Raw genomic sequence first — 12,119 nt, forward strand, 5'->3', positions numbered from 1 at the left:
CTGGCAGTATCATTATTTTAAAATGACTACACCGCGCATATAACCATGACATTGTACCACACAGAACATATATATAATATATGTGGTAAGAACAACAGGAGCTCATATATAACTGAACTTTATGTTTGATGAGGAGAAACATGCAATTATGAATAGAATGGAATCATTTGTGTGTGCCTGTGAGCATGTGCATATGTTTGTGTGTGTTTATGTGTGTGTTTGTGTGTGTGTGTGTGTGTGTGTGTGTGTGTGTGTGTGTGTGTGTGTGTGTGTGTGTGTGTGTGTGTGTGTGTGTGTGTGTGTGTGTGTGTGTGTGCGTGCGTACGCTTGTGTATGCGTGTGATCTTTCATTAGAGTGTTAGTGTGTGTGTAATCTTTGATTAGAGAGAGTGCGAGTGTGTGTGAGTGTGTGTGCGTGAGTGTGTGTGAGTGTGTGTGCGCGTTAGCAAAACACCCACAGCCATGCGTCGGAGATGAAAATGCATATGCTTCAATCACTGCGCCTCCTAACTGCTTGTGGGCATTCGGTTAAATTATGAATTTCATTTATTTTTTACTTAAACAGTCAACTCTCTTCCCCCTCCTCTTTCCATCTCCCTCTCCCTCCATCTCCCCCTCTTTCTCCTTTTCGAACCCCTCTCTTCAGCCACCGCCCACCACCCCCACTCTCTCTCACCATTTCTCCCTCTCAATTTAGAAAGTGGGTGTATCAGTATAATTGCTGGTAGATATAGACAGAGTGGGTTTTATCGCCAGGGCTGCTTGTTAATTAAAATCAGACAGGCGTTAGCACGAAATCACTTCAACTCATATATATATTCTCAATAAGAGCAGAAAGTAGGCCAATCTTTGTGTTCCAGTCACTTTTCCGCCATCCTTGCACTAGAGCGACTTAAATCTGAATCCAAGGGAGAGGAGGAGAGGAGGAGATGAGAGGAAAGCGGAAGAAAGGAAGAGAGGAGAGGATATTAGAGAAGAGAAGAGGACACGTAATTGCCAATGTATCACATATGTCATCAGACCATTCTAGAGAGGACATGAGCCTTACTTAACCTCACCTTATACTTAACTCTACCTGTACTCCTACATGACGTAAAAATAGTTTGTTGTGTGTCAGCTGGCATTGGCTGAGTAAGAGAGATATAAATAATGGTCACAGGTTCTGATGGAACAGATTGCACTTATGTGGTCGCACGAGCACGAATGTGGTACATTAAACTCTGCGTGAGACACTGTCACCTTCCTTGAGTCTGTCACACAAGCTCATTTGCATAATCTCCTGTCTCCTTTTCAAGATGGATACACAGTACACTACACACACACACACACACACACACAATGTTAACAGCACACTCCTTTGCGTGCCTCGGATGCGCACATTCATTCCAATTAGAATAATGTAGCCAATTAACACACGTTAAACCCTGCGGTGTGTGACAGACCCGGAGGTGAGAGCGGGCTCTTATCCCATCTGTTCCTGTAGGCCAGGAACATTTCCACATCACATTTGGTGTCAAATGAAAGCTAAGAGTCTATTTTTTTTTTTATTGAGGCATACGTATATACTGTATGTAAATATATATATATATATATTGTCAAACGGTGGGTGTAGCTGGTGCATGGAAGTCAGGCGCAGAGATGAGTGGACAAAGCACTTTACTGAGGCATTTATCTAAACAGAACGCAACCGCGTCACAAAAACAAATGCCCAAAGAACAAGTGAGGCAGCACATTGTACAATAACCAAGTACAAAGTACCGGCTGCCACAAAGCACAGATGTAAAACAAAACCCGGCGCACACTAGCCGGAAGCATGCCAACCTGACAATAAACAATACCCCACACAGACATGGAGGGAACAGAGGGCTAAATACACATAGTAATTATGAGGAGATATAAACCAGGTGTGCAGGAAAACAAGACAAAACAAATGGAAAATGAAAGGTGGATCGGCGATGGCTAGAAGACCGGTGACGTCGGCCGCCGAACGCCGCCCGAACAAGGAGAGGAACCGACTTCGGCGGAAGTCGTGACATATAAATACAGTACCAAGTTAAAAGTTTGGACACACCTACTCATTCGAGGGTTTTTCTTGATTTTGACTATTTTCTACATTGTAGATTAGTAGTGAAGACATCAAAACTATGAAATAACACATATGGAATCATGTAGTAACCAAAAAAGCTTTCCACACTCTTCACATTCTCTCAACCAGCTTCAAATCAAATCAAATTGTATTTGTCACATGTGCCGAATACAACAGGTGTAGACCTTACAGTGAAATGCTTACTTACGAGCCCTAACCCAACAGAGTCAATGTGCGGGGGCACAGGTTAGTTGAGGTAATTGAAGTAATATGTACATGTAGGTAGAGTTAAAGTGACTATGCATTGATAGTAACAAGAGAGTAGCAGCAGTGTAAAAGAGGGGGTGGGGGGGAGGGGGGGGGCGATGCAAATAGTCTGGGTAGCCATTTGACTAGATGTTCAGGAGTCTTATGGCTTGGGGGTAGAAGCTGTTTAGAAGCCTCTTGGACCTAGACTTGGCGCTCCAGTACCGCTTGCCATGCGGTAGCAGAGAGAACAGTCTATGACTAGGGTGGCTGGAGTCTTTGACAATTTTGGTTAAGTGTTCCTTGAATTCTAAATAAATCACAGACAGTGTCATCAGCAAAGCACACCCACACCATCACACCTCCTCCTCCATGCTTCACGGTGGGAACCACACATGCAGAGATCACCCATTCACCTACTCTGTGTCTCACAAAGACATGACAGTTGGAACCAAAAATCTCCAATTGGACTCATCAGACCAAAGGACAGATTTCCACAAGTCTAATGTCCATTGCTCATGTTTTTGGCCCAAGCAAGTCCCTTCTTATTATTGGTGTCCTTTAGTAGTGGTTTCTTTGCAGAAATTAGACCTTGAAGGCCTGATTCACGCAGTCTCCTCTAAACAGTTAATTTTGAGATGTGTCTGTTACTTGAACTCTGTGAAGCATTTATTTGGGCTGCAATTTCTGAGTCTGGTAACTGTAATGAACTTATCCTCTGCAGCAGACGTAACTCTGGGTCTTCCTTTCCTGTGGCGGTCCTCATGAGAGCTAGTTTCATCATAGTGCTTGATGGTTTTAGCGACTGCACTTGAAGAAACTTTCAAAGTTCATGACAATTTCCGTAATGACTGACCTTCATGTCTTATTGATGGACTGTCATTTCTCACCCACTGAGCACCGGCCGACACCAGACATCCTACTTTGAAAAGCAGTTGAAATTTGGTCAGTCCAAATCTGAACCAATCATAGACGTCTATTTCACAAGTTTGAACAGCACAGTACAGTACAATACAGTAGAGCACAGTACAGTACAATACAGTAAAGAAAAGTAGAGTATAGGTCAGTACAGTACAGTACAGCAGGGGTACTCAACTAGTATTAGAGAAGGTCCAGTGACACAAATTTCCTAGGTGGCAAAGGTCCGGATGGATTTCGTCCTTTATCGGCGCTGTGGTACAGCGTAGTAACAAACATAGTCGTCTACGACTTAGGAAACGTGTTGTTATACAAAATGTACATTAAATGAGACTACAATTTGAATTGATTACAAATTCTTTCGAACGCAAACATGTGCAACATTGCATCAACATTGCTGATGAACAAAAGTGGTTGCATAATTATCTATGCAAAGAGTGCACTTTGAACCATTGTACATGGGACGTGAATTATTAGGATTTGTTCAATAAAATACAGTGCATGTTTTCTGGAGAACGAAGGAGAGTTAAACCAAAAGAATCATCTGAACGCATATAACGTCACTGTGGGTCATACAATATTCAGGTATAAGTCACTCTGGGCCTTGCCCTGTACTAATGAGAGAAATTACACTTTCTGTCTCTTGCCAATGCTTTGAACTTTGGCGCAAATGGTGCCAGAGAAACTCTGAGACACTGGTGCGTGTGTTCATTGACGAGCCTTCTGGGGTGTTTGTTTTGAATAAAGTTCATTGTGGAGAAGGCTGATTCACAGCTGTATGTGGAGCCAAACATAGTCAGGGTGTTTACTGCCAGTTTCTTGAGAACAGGGACATTAGCTGCAGGCACCATCTTTCCCCAGAAAGTGACAGGGTCACAATCACCAGCCTGCTCCTTCAAATAAACATTTTCTCGCAGCTCAATCAACTCCATTTGCAGTGATGCAACTTCTACCAATCTGAAGATCTGTTTTGCTCCTTCTGACAACTTTGTCACGTTTGTGACCAAGAAGGGGTTCAGGATGAGCAGCAGCTGTTCTGTTCCAACAGTGAAGTCATCAAATCCTTCAACTTCAGTATGAAATCAACATGGTTGGGAACATCTTTGTCTCCCTGCGTTTGCACCAGAAGGTTGGGGAAGTGGACAAGTTCTCCCTGGAGATCATTCTTGAAAAGCTCCAATTTCTTCTGGAAAGCCCGGACTTCTATTTATCATATCACACACTGTGCTGTCTCGTCCCTGCAGCTTAACATTCAGTTGATTAAGGTGTGATGTAATGTCTGTCAAAAATGCATCTGTTTCCGTCTTCTCTTCATCTTCCAAAAACTCACAAAACTAAGTTGCCTTGTCACTCTTTTGCTCTGATAAGATTTGATTTCCTCCTGAATGGCCCAAAAGCATTCCAAAACCCTGCCTTTGCTGAGCCATCTGACATTGTTGTGCAGTAGTAAGTCATCAGAATTGCCATTGGCCTCTGTCAGAATGCCTTGTAGCAGGCGGTGTTGTAGGGATGATGTTGCTTTTAAAAAGTTGATCAGTTTCATCATCGTTGCAACCCAAGCCGGATGGTCGTCCATGCTATTGGTTCGGTTGCCAGAGTCGCAACCCAGTCCTTCAGTCTTTTTCTTCTGTATCTATGTTGTGCAGTAGTAAGTCATCAAAATTGCCATTGGCCTCTGTCAGAATGCCTTGTAGCAGGCGGTGTTGTCGGGATGATGTTGCTTTTAAAAAGTTGATCAGTTTCATCATCGTTGTCATGACCTCAGAATAATATTTTCCCAGACTGGCACACGGGACAGATTGATGGATAATGCAGTGATATGAAGTCAGGTCAGGGTGGTCTTCTTTCAAGCGTGCAACCAGTCTCCACATGGCTGAACCTCCATCTGTAGTGTTGGAGACCAGTGACTTCAGATTTTATCCCCCTTTTAGTTAGAGACCTTTGATGGCCTCATGGATATCCTCTATGTGTGTGTGCTTCTAGATTTGTTAAGCCCAACCGCTCCTCACAGTAATTCTTTCTTTGTTTCGTTATAAAACCTGACAAACACCAGAAGCTGGGCATTGTCAGTGTTATCTGTTGATTCATCCAGAGCTAATGAAATGCATGGTGCATTCTGAATGGCCTCATCAAGTTGTGAAGTTAAATCTTCAGGTAATATTTCAGTTCTCCTCATTGCTGTGGAATCTGACAGTGGGATCTGTTTGATCTTTTTGTTTTCCTTCAAGCAAGGTGTCAGCAACTTCACGCATGCATTCTTTTACCATCTCAGCTTCTGAAAAAGTTTTTGGGGTGTTTTTCCAAAACCCGAGCTATCCTCAGTGAACAATCCATTGCACGTTATTGGGCTGTAAGGGAATTGACAAGGACTTCGGTGGAACTCTCATATTGGGATTTCAGTTGGTTAATCTGGTTTGTTCTCACCTCTTGTTCAGGGGATACCGCTGATCGAATTGACTATTCCTGGTGTCAACGGCGCTTAACATTGACACTTTTCACAAGAGCTACGGACTCAATGCATATCAGGCATATTAGTTTCGTGCTAGTTGCGAGGAGAATGAATAAATACTGTTCATATAGCTACGTCTTCGAATATATGTTTTTTTTTAACAAGCCATATTAACAATGATACTGGTAACTAAGCTCCTTCTATCTGTGATATTTACAGTTGAACCTCGGTCAAATCTTTCTGTTTCTTTCTGCCTGCTTGTCCCAAGGTTCCGCGGAGTATATTTGGATGAATGTGATTGGGTAAGACGTGGTCTCTTGTATTTAAGCGATAATGCCAGAGAAGCCGGTGTTTGAAGATTATATTGGCACGGGGGGCCTAACCAAACACCGGCTTCGAGGGCATTATCACTTTTATACAACGGGTTAACAACATATTAAAATAATGATTGACATATTTTCATTAAAAACATGATTTTACTTTTCATCCTTCCACAAGATATAGTCCCAACACAAATCTAGAGTTGCTTCCCAAGCCGGATGGTCGTTCATGCTATTGGTTCGGTTGCCAGAGACGCGACGCAGTCCTTCAGTCTTTTTGTTCTGTATCTTTGTTCTGTAACGACCCAGTCGTTCGTTCTAAATGTTCCATTGCCATACTGGCTGGAAATGTTCTTATCCCTTGCTTGCTAGCTAGCCAACTACGGATAATTTACAGTCAAGTCAAAAAACAAAACCAGAATAACAGCAAAGTAGCATTTGTTTAAGCTGGTGACATTTATTTGGTTACATCCATAACAATGAGCTAATGAGGCCCTCCAACTGCTGCTACTCGCTGTTTATTATCTATGCATAGTCACTTCACCCCTACCTACATGTACAAATTGCCTCAACTAACCTGTACCCCTGCACACTCACTCGGCACCGGTACCCCCTGTATATAGCCTCGTTATTGTTATGTTATTGTGTTACTTTTTATTATTTTTTAGTTAATTTTTTACTTTAGTTTATTTGGTAAATATTTTCTTACGTCTATTTGAACCGCACTGTTGGTTAAACGCCGGTAAGTAAGAATTTCACGGTAAGGTCTACACTTCTTGTATTCGGCACATGTGACAAATAAAGTTTGATTTGATTTGAACTATACTCTACTTATTTGACTCTACTTAACTCTACTCAACTCTATAGTACTATACTTTACTGTACTGTACTGAACTCTACTCTGCTGTGCTGTGCTGTACTGTAGTCTAGTGTGCTCTACTGCGTGATGTCCAAACTTGTGAAACATAGACATCGATGATAGGTGTAGATTAGGTGCAGTGCGAACCAACCAAATGTGGTCTTGTTTGGGAGCGGAGTACATTAGAATAATAGACAGTGTGTAGAATAATACCCAATGAGGATATTACATATCTCTACCTTTGTTTACCTATTCAGGATACATCACCATGAAGAGAATGACATTCATCATTATGCATTTATGTATAGTATAGATCAGGGAACCATGATGTCATTCTGTGATAGGAGTTCCATTCAGTGGGTCTCTCTCTCATCCAGTCATTGCATGAAGCTGAGTCCCTGAACCACTTGAAATGAAAATGTGTAATGCACTGCATGTAGCTCCTCAAAAAGTGCTATAGAAATGTCTATCCAATATGTGTTGGCTGCTGCAGGCCTATTTTATGAAATATTGTGATACTGGGTTGGTATTTCGAGTGCCACTGCTTTAGAAATAAGCCTAGGACTAATAGTGGCCTGTCATTCACTTTACCTACCACTGCTGGTCTATCCTGTCTCTAATCTATGGGAGTCCAGTGTCTGAAAGCACACTCCTGATAACAGGTTCGTGGCACCCACACTCTTTGTTGTATGTTCTACAGAATATTAATACAATCTGTTATATTCTATAAGGGTCTTGTTTACCATATATAGATAGCCACTCGCCTCTGTTGGTTAAACAGTAGCAGTTGCTATCAACAGGGGTTTGGAGCTACAATATAACTCCCGCCGCGTGCGCCCATTCACTACCGTTTAGCGAGGAAAACACTCGGGTGGCTTTTGTCTAGTAAGGACTAACTAAACTAGAAGAATGGCGCGCTGCACGGAGCGCCTTTTGATGGATTTAGACGCGCCTCATTAACAGTTTAAAATGTACACCTGTCTCACGGGTTCCAGTCGTCGCGGGGGAGAAGAGGGACCCTGCGGTGTTCTAAATGGCCCTTCTGACGCCCGAGGACAATGACGTCCTGTCTAAAAAGAGCCTTTTCCTTCGGACCAAAAGAGATGCATTTACAAAGTAGTTATAAAGCCATTGATTTGTGATAGGATATTTGAATGACTATTGAAGTTGGGTAGTTTAAATTCATCATGGCTATTTCTGGAGAGGTTATAGACAGTGGGGATTCCCCTAATGACATTACGCATGCAATAGGCCCACGCTTCATTACACTGAGCTGGCTAATATAGCATTGAGTTGATCGACTGTATAAATAATGTATTTGAGAAGAGAACACAAAGCAGCCTATAACGCAACCAAACAACCCCCCTCCCGTGCGAAACAAAAATAGAGGGTTAGGCCTATAGAAAAATAACATTATGCCTGTTTATTATAGCCTACTAGACTACTCTTAGAGACAGCTTTTAATTCGTAGAGGAATCTGGACCAATTTCAACGGCGTTCCTTTACTGCTTCATTAAAAAAAATCGAACGGAAATAGCCTAAAACATCGATTGCAGGAATATACGCCAACCTCGTGGTCTTCATTTGTAATCGTGTCTCATTGATGGCTCACTTAAACTCCATAATATATGTATGACCACCAGATTCGCGTTAATGGAGTCTCCGTCGGTCAACCAGGCCTGCACATATTTCACGCAGTAACGAGGGCTGAAGCACAGCGAGAGCTCGCCTCCCAAACGCGTTTAATTGTCCTCGTTATTGACAATTCGGTTCCGGTTTATTACCGATTTTCCGCTACTTCTTGGAGGCTTTGGTTTGGTCGGGCCATCTGCAGGGGGTCACGAGAGACGGTAACCCCCAGAGTTCTGTCCATCTGCCCCACAAATACACGTTTCTCTATCATGCATGGGCTCTCAGATCAAATTCATTGGTAGGCCTAACTGTTTTATATTGTACTATAATGCGGTCAAATTGGTCAATGCAGTGTAAGACTTGTCATAGGCATGAACCACTTTAGGTATTTATCATCTCATAATGATCCAAAGTTATTTCGGCCATTGACACCATGGGAAGCTTACCACACATAGTCTAAGACATACCATGACATGAGTTGATAAAAAAAAGGCATCAGCCATGTTTTTATATTTAGCTGAATATGCAGGTTTTAGGTGGTTAACACATTACCGGACCATATGAATAGATGAACAGACACCAAGACATGATAGCTGTGTTTTCTGACCGCAGGTTCTACCCTGAAAGGTACAGTATGTGTGTATAATATTGGCTCCAATAGCCAGGCCTACTGTTCTGAACAGCTTGAGGCTATGGATCTGAGTGAGTCTATTGAGATGGGTCTTTGAATGAATGGACATAGCCTAGGGCTCTGGCCTGAAATCTATAGCTTGTAGGCTAGGCATAACAGTAGTCACCAAATGGGGAGCGCTACAGGGTGTGTATACGTGTTCCTTCCAGCCCAGCACAACAAACTAGATTCAACTAATCAAGGTGATTGTGATTATTTGATTAGCAGAAAGTGTGTTTGTGCTGGGACAGAACAAAAGCCTGCAACCTCCAGCACCAGGATTGATGACCATGCACTGCTAGAGCTCACAGCAAGGATGGGCAATCCACCCCCAGAGGACCGAGCTGGTGTGGATGAAGGCTTTAACTCCAGCCAACAAATCTGAATCAACTAATTATAATATTCAATCAAGGCTTCGATGAGAAGCCTTGAATTAGGTGTGTTAGGCCTACTGTTTGGCTAAAGCAAAAGCCTGCATCCACATGGGCCCTTACAGGGTAAGATTCCAAACCACTACTTCAGGTTTATAGACTCATATAGAACACTGCATAGCAGAGGAGGCTGGTTGGAGGAGATATAGGAAGATGGGCACATTGTAATGGCTCATATGTTCGATGTGTTTGATACGTTCCATTTATTCCATCCCAGCCATTACCATGAGCCCGTCCTCCTATAGCTCCTTCCACCAGCCTCCTCTGCTGTACATATTACCCTGGGCCCCAGAAGCACTTGTGTCCTGGGGTAACAAACTCATTTTAGTCCAGTCACTGCCTCTCTATTAGACCTCAGAGACCTTGAATATAGAGCAGGCATTCGTTCTAATGAGGCAGAACTTCACGGTTCCTCTTTAATAAAACTTTGTCTGGCTCCACTCCTTCAGCAACAAAGCCTGAATTTGAAAAAGTTTTCCTCGTTTTTTTTTTCTTCCTTTTCTTTTTTCTTGCTATGACACACAAACGGTTCAGATGAATCGAACGCTGCCTCCTTCTCCCCCTCATGCTGATACAGTGACGCCAGCATGTGTGACTGCGTTCCAGAGATGCTCATCCAGAGAAATAGGCCGCTTTGGCGGGAAACGCGAGCAGCAGAACAGCAGCTCCTCGGGGGAAAGCTTTGATGGTGCCGGTTTGTAGTTAAATAATCTACATTTCAATTTGTGTCTAGAAGTCTGTTAGGAATTGAGGTTAAGGATTGTTTCTTCCTTTTTGTATGTTTAATTATTCTTCCCAGCCCCTATCCTAATTTAGCTTATTTATTGTTTGCAGGGCTGGGGGGGGGGGTAACTGTGTGTATGTGCGTGTGAGTGTGAGAGAGAGGGAGGGAGAGAGAGAGAGAGAGAGAGAGTGGAGAGAGAGAGAGAGAGAAAGAAAGAAAGAGAGAATTGCATAGAGAGGCCTACAGGTTCACTGGACCCTAGCCAAAGTAGGCTAATCACAGCTACATTGTATCAGATTATTCAAATTGTTTGTTTTCCACCCTCAACAGATAGGGGTTAATAAAATATGGGTAATATGGGTGGTCTATCTGCATGCCTCTGGAGTGGAGGTGGCTCATTGAACCACAAGATATCTAAAGGTGTGTTCGCCCCCACAAATACCAAGGCTTTAGCTCAGTGGGCTAACACAGTATTGAGTCTAGTGCACAACCTATGTCCAGTGTTCCAGTTGACCCATACCAGTCGGTCACACCTCTCACATTTAGAGACAAACGACTTCATGAATGATGTTCATACTCTCTGAGTCCAACCACTGAACATTCACAGGATTTCACACAGTGTGGAATCTTAAAGTTTCAGTCCAATCACAATCACTCCTGGGAGAAAAGTGTGTCTTTGGGGGGGGGGGATCTAAAGAGTTAGAACAAGTATATTTTGTTTTTCAAAGAGTTAAACAGAGTATACTTTGGTAAGTGAAAAGAACCCAGCCTCGGCTCATTACTGTCTCAGGGCCCTCTTGAACAAGAACAATCAAGGCTGAGTGTTGAAATATTAATTAGAGAATATTGTGCTCGGTGTTGTTTCAGAGTTCTCGTGTGAGGCTTTGCTGCATATGTAAGTGATCTTCTTTTTTTTTAAAACAGCGGTTGTTTTCTCCCTCAGGAAACCGGGGCCCTTTCTTCAAACTCTCCCTGGCGCACGCGGAGGGAGGACAGTGCATGCGACGCGTTGATCATGCGCTACACTGTGTGTGTGCTGTCCCCTGAAAATAGCTTTTTAAGAAGTGTGTGCTCTAACATCTAAAGGGAATTCTGTATGAAAGATTTCCATGTGACCCCTAAACATGGGCCTTTCCTGTGTGCTCTGTGAGTGCCAACTTCCTCTCCAATGACCCACCTTCTTATGATAGGCTTAGCGTGTTTGTCACATCAACAGACCACCAGGAAACTGCCCACAGTCAAAGGTTCCATAATCAGACCGGTACAATAGCAGCCTAATCCAAATAACTTTAACTGAACAGGGAATGTTGTCATTTTTCCAAGCCTAGTGCTATCCTAACATGATCAAAATGTCAATATGTGACCAAAGAAACATGAGATCACATCATCAACAGATATGACAAAGGGATTTGGCATTAATTCGCCTTAGTTCATTAGCAGGTATTTTTGAACAAAAATTCCTTTCTCTTTCTCTCTCTATCTCCCTCCCCCACCCCCCACCCTCTCTCCCTGGACCTCTCTCACTCCACCCCCCCCCCCCTCTCTCCCTCCACTCTCTTCTGTCTCTCTTTCCCTCCATTCTCCCTCTTTCTCCTCTCTCTCTCTTCATTCTCCCATCGCTCCATTCTCTCGCCTCTCTCCCCTTCTCGCCCCCTTTACTCTCTCTCCGTTCTACCTCACCATCTCTCTCTCTCAAGTGTGGGCAGGTATCAGCTTTACATACTGATCCACTGATCCTACTGTGGGCTGATGAGACTACCATAGTTATTGGCTAATTAATTACA

The sequence above is a fragment of the Salmo salar genome, chromosome 03, assembly GCF_965601325.2.
Source record: "Salmo salar chromosome 03, fSalSal1, whole genome shotgun sequence".
NCBI lineage: Eukaryota > Metazoa > Chordata > Actinopteri > Salmoniformes > Salmonidae > Salmo > Salmo salar.